A 13,332-nucleotide genomic window follows, 5' to 3' on the forward strand; every position below is an offset into this window, starting at 1 on the left:
TTGGCTCAGAGAAACATGACAGAAGACGAGTCCAAACTAAGCTCCACTGCAATTAAATCTGTCCCTGCTTATCACAGCTGACCGTCGCCATGCCAACACATAGTGGGGCTAATTATGGGTAACGTGGGTTTAACCGGGGGTATCACAGGATTTAAGCTCAACATACAGAGATACAACAATACATCTGCTGTCTCGGGACATGCCAGGGCAACAGTGACAGATTTTACTTGCTCTCTATGAAACCATACATTAAAGCTCAGAACAGAGCTTTAACAGCCAAACAGTGGGAGGAAGGTGCTTTCACTTTCCATTGTTTTGCTGGGTGACAGAAGTGCAGGTGGTAATTTGAAACACTCATTCACAGGTGCAGTATGCAATCAGATATGTCACTCATTTCTGTATTAAAAGGACAGTGACTGATCCTGCTCTCCACACCTACTTTGGAGAACATGACCTTTAGATAGAGAGGAACTTCATTAAAAAAGCCCTTGTCATATTTTTTCTTACATTATGTATTGTAACTCCAAAGGGATCAAAGTTACCATCGCTGATAGATTTGAGTGGAAAGACAGTTATTTCAGCAAACTGCACAGGTCTAGTGGGGCAGGTCGACTAAAATAAATGCAATAAACCCTTATATATGCAATCTTAAAAGAAATGACATGTCTCACGCTGTGGTTCTGAAAAAAAGCAATTTTGGAGTCAAGAAGAGTCTCTTCTGTCTTGAATGGGGATAATTCTCATTTCCTAACACTGGGAATAGAGTGATTTGCATGTGTTGTTATATGTTAGAATGAAAATATTTTATCAGGGGATCTCAAATTAGTCTGAACTGGTACTAAGTAAATATAAGGGAAACAAAAGGAAGGAAACAGACAGCAGATTCATTTAACAATTATAAAGATCAATCAGATGTGGAGGAAATCCACTCCAAAAATGAAATCTTTGTCAAGCAGTGAAACTATAAAAGCAAACAGAAGCACTGGGGATTTGATTGTTTTTTATATTTTGCTGCATGGTAATTAAATATAAAATGTTCCGGTTTCCACATAATATTGGCTGCGTCCGAAAACTCTAAATTCCGAGGCATGAAGGCGTCAAGGCATTTCCGAATCCAATGTTAGGTTTACTTCCTGACTCCTGAGATACCTTCATCATCTTGTCCCACAATTCTATGTGTGTGTGCACATGGGGAATGTGATTGGTCGAGCCTGGTCGAGTTTGAAAAAAAAAATGGTGGCCAAGAAAGCGGCTGGAGCACAAATTTAGTGTAAATAAATGTATATTTTCACTTTTTACACTGTTTAATTGTAACTTTGTATTTGACATTCAGCTCCTCTACCATACACTCGCAGAAATAAAGGTACAAACCTGTCACTGGGGCTGTACCGTTTCAAAAAGTACAGCTTTGCATCTAAGGATTTCATTTTAGTACCTCAGAAGTACATTCTGGGACCAAAGAGAGCTTATTAGTACCTCAAAAATACATATTAGTGTCTCAAAGGTACATAAATGTTTACATATCTGTACCTAATGGTCCGTACAATTGCCTTTTTAAAGGGTGCTGCCCCACTGACAGCTAGGGTATGTATTTTGACTTTTTTTAACAATGTAGGTCCTTAAGGTACGGTAATCTACCCAAAACTGTATTCTGTTTCGTATTCCTGTAAAGGTATCAAACAGAAACTTGGGGTACAGCCCCAGTGACAGAAAAGGTACAGTTTTCTACCTTTATTTCTGTCGGTGTATACAGGGCTCTTTAGGGACCTCAGTAACAATTCTAAGGTACAGTGTGTGCTGGAAGACAGTGACAAAGCATTGACATGCAAGTAGGACACTCACAAATAAGATCAGCTTAATATTTATGCACATTGATTTATGCACATATATTTTTCAGGACTAGCCAGTCTCTGCATATACTTCCCTTGTCTTCCTATGGGTTTGCACTACGGAAGAAACATTAAAGTACATTCATTAGATTCACTAGATATTACAACCAAAAGTCACTGCAAACCTCTCAGAATTAACTATCAGAACAGGTGAGCTTGCCCTTCTTTACTCGAACCAAATGGGAGTTCTGCTTAATCCGTTTTTACCTTTCCAGATTAACCTCATTTCATTACATCCTCATTCTGACTTTACCACCTGTTTACATTTTTTTATTTCTCTACACTGACTTCTGTCAAAATGCCAATGGTGCTGTTTTCTATTCTACCAAGCAAGTGTGAACCCCAGTGATCCTGTGATCTTTTGCTCTACCTCAGGGCTCACATGCTGCTCTAGCAGAGCATCTTTTCAACAACCTGCCTGGAATGTGAGAGCAAGACTTAAGCCTTGCAACATCTGTAAAATAATTTCAGCACTGGAGACACCTCGGGTGTCAGAACATTTAAAAGCACCTCTCTGAGAGGTGGAGGAAAAAATTGCACCAGAGACACCTGAGGGAAATAATCCTATCTTTCATTTGTTTTTAAGAAACCATCTTGGCTTTCCATCCACATTATAGTCATCATAATTAAAAGAGGATTTGAACGCGACAAAGAGGAGAAAACTGTTTGCATAATCTACTCTAAAGCTAAATCTACTCCATCTTTCACTTATTGAAATAAGGGGTTTAAAGAGAGTTCACATCCTGGAGATCATCCATACCTTAGTGTCACATGTGTACGTACAGTGACATGTCACGGTTCATTAAAACCGCAAAATGTAAATGAAGTGTATTTGTTTGAATGTATGCCTAACCGAGGATTTCAAAATAGCTTTGGTAAGTCTGGAACAAGTAATTTAGCATTATCTGAGATACAAAGTCCTAACTGCCAGATTTTAATAATGTTTCTTATTATTACCAGCTGTATTATTATACGAGTCCAAAATGTAATAAAACCAGGCAGTGCATTGACAATGGCACCATTGAGAAATTATATCTGCTTAATGCACATAAGCAAAGCATATGTGCATGACGGGACCACAAACCCCATCCATGATCACAAAGTCTCAGTGGGATCTATTCCTCAGTCTGGAAAGGTGTTAGTGGAGATGACGTGTACAGTAGTTACTGTCAACCTGAAGTAGGAGAGGAGTGAACACCACATCCACCGTCATGGATTATTGCTGCTCCACAGGGGCTGATGCCCTATGCGTGACCTGAGTACAATTAAGAAAAAGATATAGTGTATCGGTAATGCAAACATTAGATCTTGCAAGATGTTTAGAATCTAATTATGATGCTTTTGCATCATTAAAAAAAAACTTTATAATCTTAATTTCTATAAAAATCCATACTTTTATAAGACAGCTTTGTCAGCTGATAAAAAAAACCTTGTGACAATTCTAATCCTAGCCCCAAACATAACCCTTAACCCAACATTTCACAGGATTTAGGCTGTAGCTGTATACTATCTAGCCAGAACCGCTGTTTTTCATCCTCATCAAACCTAAACCCAACATCTTGTGAGATTTGGCTATAGCTGGATACCCTATGGCCAGAACCTACTCCATAGGCCATATGTTTGCAACACCTCTGGGCAGTTATTTCAGTCATGCGAGACTAAAGTCCTATTTAATTGAATAGGAAAAGACAGATTTCTCTAAAATCATGTGCAAAATCACAATTTAAAAAAACGGCAGGTCTGGTCCTTCATTTGGATTGGCTGAAACAATAGACTATAAAAAAATGGACATAGTGTCCGTGACTTTACCCATAGGTCATTTAAGAGAAAATGTTTCCCTGAGGAGTTTTACCTTAAATCCATATTTCCGCTATCATCTATTAGGTGGCGATCTTACCCAACTTTAACACTGATGCATTCACTCAACACTAAAAACTCCATGTAAGTTTCGGTCTGAATCTGATCTGAAGGACAAAAGTCCTTCACAAATATTGGATTACCTCAGCTTTTAGCTTAAAATTTGAGAGGTGATAATGAAGGTAGGTTGAAACTTTTTTTTGAAAGCGGAGGGTCTGTTCTTCATTTGATATATTTTATGTGTATATATTTAAATAATTTTTTTCTGGAAGGTATTAAACTAAAACTGGGTGGCAACTTTTTTTAAAAACACTGACGGGGAAATTTAAGCATGCTTCCAAGCATATTTGATCCACACTTCAACAGTTGTGCGATATAAATGTTAATGTATAAATCAGATGAATGTTGATTAATGAAAATAAACACCACAGTTTTTAATCATATTTTCATTGTGTTTGTGCTGTGTCTGTGTTGCTTAGGGACTGCGCTTTGTTGCAGCCACACTTGATTCTGAGGAACTACTTTGTTTGGCGGAAGAGTAATATTTGTACTAATATAATTACAACTTATTTGCTGTGTTTCATTTTATGAAATCCTGCTATGCATATGAAGTAACCGTATTATAAAAGCAATAAGCCCTGCAAAAGCAGTGGTGTAACAGTGCATTTTGGGTATTTAGGCACTCCCGGTTGTACCTAACCACACCCCTTAGCTGTTATAAAATGCACTGGTAACCCACTGCTTTGCGGTGCTTATTGCTTTATTAAACAACATATTTTTGACGAACAATTAAACTTGATATCAACTATACCTCAACTATTAAGATGAAATTTGGCTAATACACCTTCATTTGTTTATTATTTGTTTTGTACATTTTAAGATTTTAGTTGAAGTTTTATGAGGGCAAATTCATTTTTTATATAATATCCCATGTTGATAAATAGTTTGTAACGAACAATGCAATATTCCATTACAAATAAGAATTGTTAGTTTTGATTTCATGGGGACTTTAAATATAATGTGAAGACATAAGCAAAGGCATTTGTAGGTTTAAATGATGAGGAACTATAGTTAACAAAAATAAACATTGGAAACATTATAACTGAGTTCCTCTTCTGAAAGAACAAAGAGAACCAGCAACACCCGCTGAATATCAGGTAAAAGCAGGTAACAAAGAAAGCTTCTTGAAAGCTTTGATGATAATGCGGGTATATAGCTAGAGAAAAATGTTTGGGAAGAATTCAGTGTTTACTATTCAGGTTTTGTGTCTGTTGTCAAATTGAAAATTCTGACCTAGCTGCTATTTTGTTGTGTTTGCAAGCGCTGCACAATCAAAGCGCAGGGAGCTCTGGGAAATGTTCTGCTGATTTAAGCAGCGTGGCAGCATTTTGAGCACTTTTCTCTTGAGAGAGATAACAGAAAGTGAAACGAACGGCCTTTTAGGCACAACACAAACCTGACCGTGTGACATTTCACACTTTTGCAGCTATCACTGGGTATAAAGAGAGCAGAGCAAAAAATTGTCAGAGCTGGTTAATAAAATGAGCATATACGAGATAATATAAATGAGAGATACTGAGAGCAGGATATTAAAGCTTGAGAGTCTGGGAACGATGCAAAATTCTCTTATTTGTCTTTGATTAAGTGAACTATATATTGATGATAGTTCTTTGGTCCACATTTATTTGCCATTCACCAGCAGGCCATTTAAACACGCTAACAAAGTCCCATCACATGGCAGAACATTTAAAAAGTATTAATATTTCATTATATTAAAGTGATAGTTCACCCAAAAATTCAATTCAATTCAATTCAATTTTATTTATATAGCGCTTTTCACAAAAGTCAATTGTTTCAAAGCAGCTTTACATAAATAGAAGCAGTGAAAAGCACAGAAAAACGACAGATAGCACAACAAAATACAAAATAAATTTGCTGCGGCTATGACTCAATATTATAAGTGCACGTATTACTAAAGCAATGTCTAGAAGAGGAAGCTAAGTAAAGCCCAAAAAGGCTGCCTCCCCGGGGTGAAAAACCCCCTAGGAGAAAAAAAAACCCCGTGTTTTTATCCGAGGAAAAATAAGTCCTAGGAGGGAAAAACCCTTGGGAGAACGGATAAAGAGATTTAGCAGGGATTAAGCGGGTTCTGCCGGTGATCGTTGGTCAGGTATCAGCTGGGCATAACGTTGAAGGACGGCCAGTAGATCAGAGGTGTGCCGACTTTTTACATCTACCGGGACTGGGTCTGTTTGTCTCGTTGTCCTCGGGTCGAGGACGAGACAGGGAGAGAAAAACAAAATCGTATTAGCGTAGCGGCCGTTCATATGTATTGAAGTGTCACACAGTGATGTGGTTTAACTCAGCTTCGTTCCAGACAGACTAACTATTGCGGCATAATTATATTATCTACAGTTTAGGATTTAGCAAATTGGGGGCCCAATGCGAGGGTATATATGGTAAATAAGGGTCACCTTCCGATCTTTAAAATAAATGTATTTATTTTCCCAGTGGTGGCCGATGACTTCTCTACCGAGGGGCACAAATTCAAAATATGTGTTCGGAGTGTCATTTGTGTTGCTGGTCATGTCAAAATATGTGTTCAGTGCGTCATGTCAAAGAACATGCCTGCTGCACACGCTTTCATGTGACACTTTCACAAAATACTTAGAAGACACTTATTTAACTCTGATTACACATGAGATTAAGTGAGTGGCAAACGTAAGCGTCTATCATAAACCCCTTCGAAGCATCTAAAGCAGGCATGTATTTTGACTTGACGCGTGATGCACATAGGTGTACGCAGAAATTTTGACATGACGAGCCACACACATGACAGGCTAAATACATGTTTTGACGAGTTTCGCATCGTGTGCCCTCGGAAAAATAGTCAAGGAAAGGAAAAACTATGGAAGTCAATTGGTACAGTCAACTGTGTGCCTACCATCCAGTGGCGGTTCTACATGGAATTACACCTTGGGTGAGACCCCCCAAAAAAATTCTGCACAAAGAGTTTTTATTTTATTAAAAAAAAACATAGGTGAAAGAGAATACTGTAATACATTTCTCAATTGCACAAATCCTTGATTAGAAAAATACACTTAAGAGAATTCAGTTATTTAACTATTGCAAGAGGAATCATACTTTTTAAAGGGGGGGTTTAATGGTATTTCAAGCATTCTGACTTATTAACACAGTTATAGAGTTGTTTCCTCATGCTAAACGTAGGCAAAGTGTCAAAAATGCAGTTGGGCGTGTTTCAGAGTATTTCTGTGCCGAATGCACTTCGCCAGGGTTCGTACAAGTTTCGGCTAATTTTTTTCGATTACGGTTCTAACTGACGTTTCAGGGGTTTTCGATACGTATCACTTCTTTATATGGGCTTCCGCCGGAAAACTTCCCCCGGAAAACCCCGCCCAGCCGTCAGTCAGCGGGAGACGCTAGAGCTTGCTAACAGCTTATCACGCCACTCAGCTTTGTTTAATTTCAAAAGTCAACAATGGCACAACAAGAAGTGTGTTTTTGGATGTAAGGAGAAGACATCCAGCCTTATGGAAACAATGGATATAGTTTATTATCCGGATTAGCAGCGGAGTTTTGCGTGTGTGTTTGATGCGGTGGATTTTCATGACGAGTTACACGTGGTAAGTAAGACTTCTGTCTTATGTTGGAAATAGGCGCGTGTATATTATATAAATGACACGAACATGTAGTGAATCATAAGTTAAAAAAGTGTTGTATAGTGTTGCATGACTCGTACTCGCTCCTCCCGTGTTATAACTCCTCCTTCTTCATTTTTTCGTACGTTATCGGAAAGATTCGGTAAAGCTAATCTTTTAAATCTGATTAAACTAAAGACTCTTCAGAGATATAAAGGATGTCATACTACTCCATAGGTACTCCAGATTAATATCAGAAATGCAGAAACAGCGTGTGTTACGTGAGCTTTAAGGTGCACAATCTTCACCTCCAACATTGCCAAAAGAGAACGAACACAATTCTGCACAAAATATAACAGTGTAAGTTATCACAACTTGAATAAATATACACTAAATGCATAAATGTAAATGAAAAGATAAACAAGATCTCTTTTTATGAGAATGCAGATGAAAAAATAAATGCATTTTTCTGATTGTTCCTCCTCTCTTATTCATTTCTCACTAGGAACTCACCGTTCGGGAAGCGAGATCAAAATGGCTCCACTTATCTATGCCGCTGAAAATATTTCTGAAAAGCAGTTTTCAGCATGATTCAGTTATTTCTCTAAAGTCCTTTTATACCATCAAAGTTCCTCCGCTGAAAGCATCTCTGGAATGAGAAAGTCAGTGTACAGATTTGTTGCAGGAGATTTGCTTGTAAGATGCTCAAACCCGTTTGAAGTAACTTTTTATTTTGTCATTCATTTCGGGGTAAATTATCAATACCACAACATACTTCAGAAGTATACGATTCAGTTCATCCTATTTATAATGGCTCAAAATGTAATTCAGATTCCTCGTTTACAGTACAATATGTAATTTCTGCGGACCCGCTCAACATCAGTCTCCAAGGAATGTTGATGAAAATGTCTAGACTGTTCTTTGTAAACTTAGCAAATTAAAATGATTATGATTAACCCATCCATGAAAATGCAATAAAAATGAACAATGGCAGCATGTTTTCAGCTTTGAAATTTGTGCCTACAACTTTAATGACTCATCCGAATATTATCCAAACAAAATGATTTCTACTCGTAAACGCAGTGTAAATCTATGACAAAGTCTTTGGTGCAACAAACAGCCATTTATTATCATTATCTTAATCACCGAATCAATATTGTGCCAAATGGCCCACATTCATCTTGGCGGAAAATAATATATGGTGTTACACACAAGGGCAATGCAGAAGGTGCATAACTGCAATGCATAACCAGATTAGCTATATAATTGCAAATAATTCAAAATATTCAATGCAATGCATGGAGGGGCTGAATAAATGTTACCTTGTTGACAGGGCTTCTGGTTGTTATATTAATCACATTACCAGGTTACGGTATACAAATATGATGGCAGGTTAGTGCTAAATAATTATCATAAAATGCTGTTAGCAATGAGGAGCAAATGAAGATTAATCCATAGCTGAAGCAAAGGCAAGACGAATAAAGGTGCTGTGGTTTTTAACCACGCACGACAGGAAAATGTATCTCTGAAGTGACCATGACAAAAACATAAGCTTAACTTTATTCAAAATTGTGGGCCAGAAATAATAAAACAAAAGCAAACAGATTGCAAGTCCTTTGTGTAGAAGGGCGTGAAAATGTAAACGTGTGAAATCATTCAGGTATCATTACCTTATGCTTACTGTTTTATCTGCATCTGTAGTTTAAAAGCTTATGGACATATGTATGTGTCTAAGGGTGACAGCTTTTCTATTCCTGTAACGTATCTGAATTAAAGAACCAGCTGATGAAAGATGAAAGATATGTGAAAAGTAATGCCTAACATTAACTAATGTTAGTTTTTTTAATGCATAACTGGTCTGCGACAACAGATCCTAAAACTACAGACTTCTGCAGAGGCAAAACATATGTTTTCTTCAGAAGTGCATTGGAGCCCATCTGCAGGAGGCATGAAGGAGCATCTTTATTCAGTGAATGTGGTCTCTCTCTCTCTCTCTCTCTCTCTCTCTCTCTCTCTCTCTCTCTCTCTCTCTCTCTCTCTCTCTCTCTCTCTCTCTCTCTCTCTCTCTCTCTCTCTCTCTTTCTCTCTTCTCTCTCTCTCTCTCTCTCTCTCTCTCTCTCTCTCTCTCTCTCTCTCTCTCTCTCTCTCTCTCTCTCTCTCTCTCTCTCTTTCTCTCTTTCTCTCTTTCTCTCTTTCTCTCTTTCTCTCTTTCTCTCTCTCGCTATATAGCTGGAGGGCAAAAAAAGTACTCAGTAAACATAAGCTTAATCAAAAAGCAATTTTTTAAACATTTACATACTGTGCAATTACCTAAAAACATGCTTTATCCACTTTATATAGAGAAGAGCTGGGGCTAGTTGTCACACAGAGAATGTTCTCTTTCACCTTATTGCTGTTTAATGAATTGTTTTGTTTTACAATTGGTTTTTACACTGTCCTGAAAAGCTCATAATGGGCTGTTAAATGGCAAGTTTAATTGTAACAATTTGCCCCAAATTGTGTGAGCCTGTAACAACATGCTCCCTAGAGTATAAAGTCTCTCCCTTATATGTAATGAGAGTGATAGATGGGGATGGAAGTCATTTCTTTAATATGCATATTAAACCCCTGTGATACAGACCCTATATATGCAAGTAAGCAGATTAAGTGAGCCTCATACAGTATATTATATATATATATATATATATATATATATATATATATATATATATAGTAATTACTCAGTCACTTATCACAACAGAATTTCTGAATGATACCTCTGGCACGATAACCAGGTCTCTATCAAAGGTTTATTATACAACAAATATCACAGTTCTCTCAGAGACAACACATGTATGCCAAATAATGTATTTAACCTCCTAAGACCCGAGCTTTGCTTTGTCTTTTTTTCTGATTCCTTCCAGCTATTTTGGGTTAGGAAGACCAATAAATATAATACAAAACCAAAATATTTTTCTTTGAACATGAAGCAGTGTAAAAACAAGTACAAGAAGTTCCAGTTACACAGAATTAAGTATTTTGGTGCAAACAACAAAAAATGTGATCAATCACAGCCAATCAGAAACAGGCTTACAGTGTGACAGCATACATTTACGTCAAACTACACGCTTGGGTTTGCACCTTTGTGTTCCTGTTTCCTAAGGTTGTAGTCAAGACCACCTAAACCGAGACCAAGTCTTGACCAAGACCAAGACAGGCCGAGACCGAGACAAGACCAAGTCAGGCCGAGACCAAGTCAGGCCGAGACCAAGTCAGGCCGAGACCAAGTCAGGCCGAGACCAAGTCAGGCCGAGACCAAGTCAAGACCAAGACCAAGAAAGGCCGAGACCAAGTCAAGACCAAGACCAGTTCAAGTGACTGCGTTAAAACACTTATGATAAAATGTGGAATATGCAAATGATTATGCACTTCTTGTGTGTGTGTGTGCATGCGTGCGTGCATGCGTGCGTGCGTGCGTGCGTGCGTGTGTGTGTGCGCAATCAGAGAAGTTGATAAAATAAACAAAGGCATTGCAGATATGTGGTAATTTATCTTTGTCTATAAGCAAATAAAAGTGAACAAACACTAAAGAGCTGAAATCAACTTAACCATTTATTCTGAACTGTCTTTCCATGGCTTGCCATCCCCTTAACACAATGCAGGTGTTTTTAGTAATAAAATTAGAAAAATTGTCATTGGGAGAAACTTAAACAATGCTTAAACAATGCCAACATCATTTGCCAAACCTGAATTAACTGCATAAAAATAATGATAAAAAAAAATTTGTGATGTGAAATCAGTTGTGGTCTTGACCGGTCTTGAAGTAAAATTCCGAGTCCTCTTTGTCTGAGACCGAGACGAGACCGAGTAAAAATGTGGTCGATTTCAAGACGAGACAAAGACTTTTAAAAAGTGGTCTTGAGGCCGGTCTCGAGAACTACAACACTTCCTGAAACAAAGAAGACCATAGGGGTTCTTGTTTATCATTTTTAGGATTCAAAGGAGTGCTCACATGCGCCCTCTGTCAGGCCACTTTGTTTTTGTGTTTGGAAAATATTTAGAAGTTTACTAAATTTAGTTTGAAATGTCTGCCTTATATAAACATTACATTCGGTAGTAAACATTGTTTTTTGTGGGCAGAAATACCGCTGACATAGTTTTGTTTGTTTGTTTGTTAACCCTTTATAATAAGGTTTTATTTGTTAATGCATTAGCTAATAAAAAGTAACTATGGGCAATATAGTTTTTCATCATTTAATAATCTTTCAGTCCTACTTCTGGAATGCTCACACATGCTGCTCACAAGTGTTCTGATCTGTTAACATCAGAGCTAAACAATTAGCACGGCAAACGCGCAATTCATGTATTTTGCTAAACCGGCCATATACCTGGTTCCAGGTAGTGTGAAACAGTGGAGGTGAGGACTAATTTGCATATTCATATCTATAGTGTGAGCTGTGCAATTGAGTAGAGGGGGGGACTAATTTGCATATTCATTGATTCGCCTATACTTAAAAGGAAAGGGTGTTGAGTTACCTTCAAGCTGTTTCAAAGGATGAAGAAATTGCTGTCACAGGAAAAACTTTTGCTAGTATGATGCTCAAAGATGAGTTTTAAGTGATAAAATTATCGACTACAGGGGGACTTTAGGGACGTTCACATTAAAACGATAACTATAACAACAAAAAAACGTTTTAAAAATTGTTTTATAATAAAGAGAATAGCGGAGTTCACAACTACAATGAAAACAACATAATGAACAATATCGTTGGGATTTCTTTCTGAGCGATTTTTTTTTACGATAAACCATTTACAGCTAATCAAATCTATTTGAACTTCGAATGTACTTGCACTTGAAATAACAGTGGAGAAGCTCATTGCTGAGGACATAAAATTACCTCAGGTATCCAGCGCTGATGCAGTTGCTGTGAAATTTACTACGTAATGCTTTTTCCTACCACATTGACTACGCCAAAAGGTAAGGTATTAGATTACACAAACTACTAGATTCACTGTTTAGAGTTACGCAAAAGCGGCGTGTTGAGGACATCTTGCTGGTTATACCTGCTGTGTAAATGTAACAAGAACAGCATATTTATACAATTAATGACATGTGAACAATTACAAGTGTTTTTATTAAAGAAAATATGCAATGTTAGGTATGCCATTGAGGTATTTACGAGGGCAAGTACTGTGCCTCGCAAGCAGATTAGCATAAAGTTATCGTTATCGTCCGGTAGTGTGGACGCTGATATATAGATATAGTTAATGTTATAGTTATCATTATAATGTGAACGGCCCTTTACGCGAAACGCAGCCTGTTAAGGACATCTGGTGGTTACCCACTGTCTAAATGCAACAAGAACAGCATATTTACATATTCAATGACATGTTAGCAACTGCAAAAGTTTTATTACAAAAAATATGCAATATTAGTTAATGCCTTTAAAGGCAAGTGATTTGCGCAAGTACCGCGTTCATTAGCGAATTAGCATAAAGTGATCGTTATCGTCCAGTGATGTGGACCTAATATAGTTATCGTTATAATGTAAACGGCCCTTTGGAATGTCATGGAGGACCAAGCCACTAAAACCAGGTAATTGATAACATTTACATAGGCTTTCAATGGATGCTTTTATCCAAAGCAATTTACAACAGTGAGGAAAACAATAAAATGAATAATCTTAGAAAGGCAATAATATAAAAAGTGCATTACAACGTAACAAATATATTAAAGAAATTGTAAAATCAAAGCCTACTTAAAAAGGAAAAGAAAAAGGTTTTTCATATAGAGTGAGCAAACATATAGCACAATAGCCGACAGAGGGATTTCTGTAAAAAATAGCACAAAATGTCCTTTCAGTTGCTCATAATCTGCAGGTCAGGCTCTGGTGATTCTGGTAATTGGCTACATACGATTTAGGAGAGTGTGAAAAACCAATTCATCT

The sequence above is a fragment of the Paramisgurnus dabryanus genome, chromosome 18, assembly GCF_030506205.2.
Source record: "Paramisgurnus dabryanus chromosome 18, PD_genome_1.1, whole genome shotgun sequence".
NCBI lineage: Eukaryota > Metazoa > Chordata > Actinopteri > Cypriniformes > Cobitidae > Paramisgurnus > Paramisgurnus dabryanus.